Genomic DNA, 6,000 nt, shown 5'->3' on the forward strand with positions numbered 1-6,000 from the left:
ACCAGAGAGACCCCCAATGCCCACAGAGAAAGAGCAGATGTAACACACACAGTGGAGTGTAAAAAAGTCAAGAATACAGGATTTGGAGACAGGTAAAATTTGCAGTGAAGTACAAAAGGTGGCTGAGTTTGCCAGTCACGGGACTCTGAATCACAGACCTGTTACAACAGTGCCTAAAAGAACCAGGGAATTTCTGTCTTGAAAATGTAGAAGTTTTCCAGCAAAATATTTTTACAACAAAAGCCCCATTTCTTGTTTTAAAGAGACTGCTACTCATGACTCATCAGACCCCATTAGTAAATGCTGAAAATAAAAATAAATCCCATAAAGCAAAACCATTAGCTAATAAAGTGCTGATGGACTTCAAAGGGATCCCCTTATAAAACAAAATGTCCAACTACAAAGTAAAAGTGGCAACTGCACAAAAAAGGTTTCATCAATGTATTGTCTAACAGCCATAGTCATCATCATAAATTAGATGGCTTTTTAAAAGTTTCATTTTTTATTTAAACTGTAAAACTGTAAGAAAGAGGGGCAACACCCTCAATTTAAGTTGCTGCAACACTATTTTTACCTACCTGTCACCTTAATTTTCAGATACAATTTCAGAGGGGAGCTGCTGTTTGCATAATCCATTCAAATACTTAATAATAAAAGCACTATAATAAAACTACTAAAGATTTAATTATTATTTTAACTACAATGCTTTGTCAAGGGTGGAACTCCACTACATTCAGTGATCTAATTTTTCCTCTGTACTAAGTGTGCCCAAGATTTAAGTTCTCATAATCAGTAATTGAATTTGGTACAGAAAAAATAAAGGACATTAGGATTAAGTAAAATTTAAATAAATCCATATGAACCTTGAGATAAGTTGAAAGCTTGCAAGGGAACTGGAAAGCAAAAGCACAATAAAGACAGAGATAAAACTGTTTGCTTTGTTACAATCAACCAATGAAGGCAAACTACCCAACCATTAATTAATTAATTAATTAAGGTGCCCATATATGTAAATACTTGAATTTATTGTTCCCACCTGCTGCTCCCCAGAAAATACCTGAACTAATCCTGAAATAGGGTAAAATGTCAATCAACAGCACCTTTACTTTTAATGTGGAAGCAACAAAATTGCCCAGGCAGTTGCCCTTCTCCACAAACAAAGCCATGAACAGAGAATTTGGGGAAACAAAATGAATTATACAAACACATCAGTTGTTGTAATAATCCATACTGAAATGTCAGTTTCAGGTTATGTTCACACAAGAGGATCAGCAGTACTGGAAAGGATAAAGAATGACATTGTAACACAGTCAAACAATTAACAACTCTCATGGAAAACATGCAGTAAGGGAGAAAATGATCCATATTTTCACTATTTCACATAACAGATCAATTAGGAAGGTATTTAATAGAACCACTTGTACCTGGAACCCTGCAGCTGTTTTCCTCAGCAAATTAAATCAGCATGAAGGCTGGACTATGCTCTCTGGCACATTCATATCACTAAACCCTTTCAGTTTCCAAACCAGAGCAGTGTATCCAAAGAGCCCATGGAGCAGAGAAGCTAAATCCTGCCTCATGCTGTGGGATTGTCTGGCTGAGCATCAGCTGTGCTGGGAAAACCCTGGCTCCTGAACAATGCCAGGGGTGGCATTCCCGTGACCAGGGACATTTTTTGGCACTGTTTGTCTCCCCAGCACTCACACAGAGGTTTGATTATCCACATGTAGCTCCTCCTATGTACCATGTTTTCAGAGTCATAACTGATGGTGAGTTCATAAAGTTTTTCCTCAACACATGGCTGAGTTTTCCTCCAGTGAGGAAAAGGGAGCTCAAAGGAAAGATGAAGAGAGACTTTTCACAAGGGCCTGGAGCCACAGGACAAGGGGGAATGACTTGAAACTGAAATAGAGTAGGTTAGATTGGATAGCAGGAAAAAGTCCTTCCCTGTGAGGGTGGTAAGGAACCCAGGGGGCCCAGAGAAGCTGTGGCTGCCCCTGGATCCCTGGAAGTGTCCAAGGCCAGGTTGGGCAAGACCTGGGGTACCCTGGTTTAGTGGAAGGTGTCCCTGCCCATGGCAAATTTCTTGCCCTCTCTGATCAGATGGAACCATCTGCCAGTTCATCCTCTAAAGTTTAATACTAATATTAACTGGGGGGAAGAAAGGGCTTCAGAATAAGTGAGAGTGGCCTGCTTTAACATTATAATTACAGACAAAACCTGCACAAAGTCTGATCAACAGTTTTGGTACAAAGGCTATATTTAGATTTTCCACAGAACCAGCAATAACAGAAAGACTTTAAACCTTGTTTAAAGGTTAACAGCAGCAGTTGCAACAATTGTACAAAATGCAGATTCAGGAGTTGTCAGGAGTTCAACTCTCTGCTGTTACTTTACAAAGTTTGTCTTTTAAACATCTCATTTGAAGGTCATGCAACAACTTTTTAAACCAAAGGAACAGTGACAAGAGTAGCAATGACTGTTTAATTTATTTCACTCAATTTTGAACAACCCAGATATTTGATAACTTATTTTAAACTGTGTTCCATGACTGAATAATCCAGATGGGCAAATGATCTGGGAAATTCTGGGCAACTTAAACTCATGCAGCAGCGCACAAATGATGAAATGCAGCTTTGCCACCTTCCTTGGAACCATTTATATTTTCTTATGTTATTGACACCTTGTATTTTAACCTAAGCCTTGAAAAACTCCACTTCAAAATTAAAAATTTTCGTCACTTTCTTTACAGTATCAGCTAAAACTGGGACTGGAGCGACAGAAAAGGAAATTTCATGATGATGTAAGTGTGAACCCAGGGAGAAGTCTAAAGAGAATTTCACATCCAAAAGCAGGGCAGATATAATTGTGATAATGCTCACTGTGACATTTGACTTCTGGGTGCCCAGCTCCCAAACTGCAACCTCCTGCTACAAAGCACGGGATGAGCTGAGTAATCCAGCTTAAAACAGAATTCCAACCAGCCTGCACAAATGCTGAAAGAAAGGTGTAACTTTTGTGGTGTCCTTTACCAGGACTTAGACCCGTAAGCTCTGGCAAGGTAAAGGTGCTCAGGTCAGATAATGATTCACAAAATTTTCTAAAGACAACTAAGAATTCTTTTTTTAAAGAACAAGTGTGAAGCTTTTCCCTGGAAACCCAACAAAAATAGAAGATAACAGCAGAACCTCTTTCTTCACAGAATCCTTTAGGATTCTTTAGAATAAGAATAGTTCAAAAGTTAGAGCCAGGTGCTGCTGATATTTCATGTGCACTGAGAGAGACAAAAATAAGATTTGAGACACTTGGGCCCCTACACCTCCATTCTTTAAAGCAGTCCCTTAACAACTTGATGTCCAGCTGTCAGTGTTCTGGGAAATGAGATGCAGCCTGGAAAATCTTGAGGTTGAGAAAAGTACCTGCTGATAGAAAATGGAGAGAACAGCTTCTCTTCTTCCTTTTCTCTGTAAATCAAGGGGACAAGGCTGCTTGTTTTTGCAGAGCTGAGTTCTTCTGAAATATTTCCTATGCCACTTTGATAAATACTCCAGAGTCCTGCTAGGCTTCTCTATTCCTCAAGTAACACATTATTCCTTTTTTGGGGCTCCTTTGTCTGAACAAACTCAGGACTTTTCTTTTCCAATGCTTAGTTTTCCACAATGCCCACCCAAAGGGCAGCTATGTTGGCTTAGGAGAAAAGACAGGAAATAAACCTCCCCGTGATTAGGAAAAAGTGACCTGTTCTGCTTTAAAACTACAAAACATTGGCAAAGCAACAGCGGAAAGGCAAATCCATGTTTTAATTGCTCTGGTGAAGAAAGGAACACAAAGCCTTCTCCAGGGAAGTCAGTCATGGCAGTTAATTAGTTCAAATGGGAAGAACTAATAGACTTTCTGGGGAAAAAAGCACTTTTGTGTGGTGGCAAAAGAGCACATGTGAGACTTATCAGGGTCTGCAAGCAGTGGTATTCCTCTATTTGTAGTACATTTGCTGCCACAGTTTGAAAGAAGCAGCACAGCTGATGACTGGGAGTCTGATGCAATGTACTTACACCAAATGTTAAAAACACTTGCCAAGTTTTTCTTACTCAGAGCACCTTCCACCAGTAAAATGCCTATTTAAATCACCAGGGGGAAAAAACCCAAAAAATTTGTCTGCACTATGATTTTTCCTACTGCAATCCCAAATGGAATGCTGGAGAAGGCAAAGCATGGTGACACTACAAGATGCTTGGTTTTTGGTTTTTTTTTTTTTTTTTTTTGCTTATAAATGTACATCCCACTTGTAGCCTAGCAACAAAAGCAGCAGCCTGGGTGAGACGAGCCTGCTGCTGGGGCTCTCTCCTCAAAACAGGAGCCATCTTTGGTGTGTAACTTGACCAGAGATTTCATCATTCTGCATTAAAGCCAGCTCCAGATGTTAGAGGTCCCTGCAGCCAGCTCAGCTCTGACAGCTTTGCTTTGCCACCTCCTCTCCCTCTGCACGAGGCACGTCCAGAGACGCCGCACGTCTTCAGCTCATCTCCACATTCAGGAAAATAAATCTCCTTTGCTAACCAAGGTTAGTGCAACCTCTCATTTCAGTGCTGACTGCTGCAAGCTTGTTTCTGCTCCTTGTGTTTTAACCCCCACCAATAAACTGCAGTAGCTTTGGCTCTACCCCAGGTGTGTTCCTGGCTCTCTTCTGTACTTTTTCACTATTTCATTTATCTTTTTCTATCCAGGTGATATTTTAATTGCACATTGGTACAAAGCCAATCTTCACCCAGCCCAGCAGTATAATAACAATACATTATTTATAATTCGATAATTTTTAAAAAATTATTAATACTCCTATTTAAAATTCTGTCTCTGACTACTAGGTGTCTGACCTTGGAGTTATGTGGCGATTTCCTCCCCTGGAAATGATGATCCTGCAGCAGGGGGCTTGTCTCTTGCAGGCCTGGAATCTGTGCCGCTGTCACGCAATCCCTGTGACACAGACAGCGCTGCTCAGGGGACAGCGAGTGGTCAGGGACAGGTTTTGGGAGCTGTTAGGTGTGCAGGGAGGAGGGGGCTGTGACAGCCTCACACTGCCAGCATCCAGCTTCCACAGGGACAGGGTGGCACATGGGGCTGGGACCCGGGGGGCGGTGACAGGGGTGACACACAGAGCTAGGCCCCGATGGAGGGGATGGGTTGGCACATGGGGTTGGACCTCTGTGGAGGGGACAGAGCAACAAAACAGATCAGGGGTCTGCAGGGTAAAGGAGGTGACACGCGGGGTTGGTCCCCTGTGGAGGGGACAGGGTGACAGATGGGGCTGGGTCCCTGTGGAGGGGCTGGAGGAGGAGGCAGATGGGGCTGGACCCCTGAGGAGGGAGGAGAGCTCACAAACAGATCAGGGCCTCTGCAGGGGTAACTGAGGTGACAAATGGGGCTGGGCTTCTGCGGAGGGGCCGAGGCGACACGGGGGTGCTGCTCCTCTGTGAAAGGGACAGAGCAACACGGGGCGCTGGGTCCTTGTGGAGGGGACTGAGGTGGCAGATGGAGCAGGGTCCCTGCCTGGTCAGCACAGCACAGCACTTGGGAGTGCCACCGGCTCCTCCGCCCGTCCCCGGCCGCAGCCCAAGCCCGCGGGCACTGCCCGGCCCCGGCCCCGCTACTCACCCGGCCGCCGGCCCCGCGCCGCGCTGGCCCCGCTGCCCGGAAGAGCCTCGCTCGCTCAGCGCGGCGGGCGAGGGGCCGGGAGCCGGCGGGGCCGCCCCGCTCCGCCTCGCTCCGCCCCGGCGGGGCCGGGCCAGGCCGGGCCAGGCAGGGCCGTGCGGGCAGCGCCCGGCGTCGCCCGCGCCTCCCTCAGCCCGCTGCCCTGAGGGCCCCGCTTGGCTCGGGGTGGATCGCGTTTCTCGCGCAGTTACTGCTGTTAATTATTTAATGGAATATCTTGTGCTGGCAGGGTCCCGCTGCTGCCCCCCCACAGCCCCACCAAGCCCACCGTGCGCCGAGAGAGTTTGCCAAACA

The 6,000-nt window shown here is 45.2% G+C and overlaps 1 protein-coding gene across 3 annotated transcripts in view; it reads right to left on the reverse strand.

Annotated features, from left to right (window-relative positions):
* SFXN1 (sideroflexin 1) overlaps positions 1–5,762 on the reverse strand; it is a 21,964-nt gene extending 16,202 nt beyond the window's left edge. For 2 of the 3 annotated variants that reach the window (XM_030229108.2, XM_050979589.1), the window contains exons 1-2: positions 5,650–5,762; positions 4,872–4,971 (exon numbers count right to left, since the gene is read on the reverse strand). The gene's annotated coding sequence lies outside the window, so the exon portion shown is untranslated. Of the gene's footprint in view, positions 1–1,424; positions 1,512–4,871; positions 4,972–5,649 lie in introns of those variants that run through there. The other variant, XM_009091536.4, reaches the window with a different exon arrangement.
* Between the last annotated feature and the right edge of the window lie 238 nt (positions 5,763–6,000).

The sequence above is a fragment of the Serinus canaria genome, chromosome 13, assembly GCF_022539315.1.
Source record: "Serinus canaria isolate serCan28SL12 chromosome 13, serCan2020, whole genome shotgun sequence".
NCBI classification, from domain to species: Eukaryota; Metazoa; Chordata; class Aves; order Passeriformes; family Fringillidae; genus Serinus; species Serinus canaria.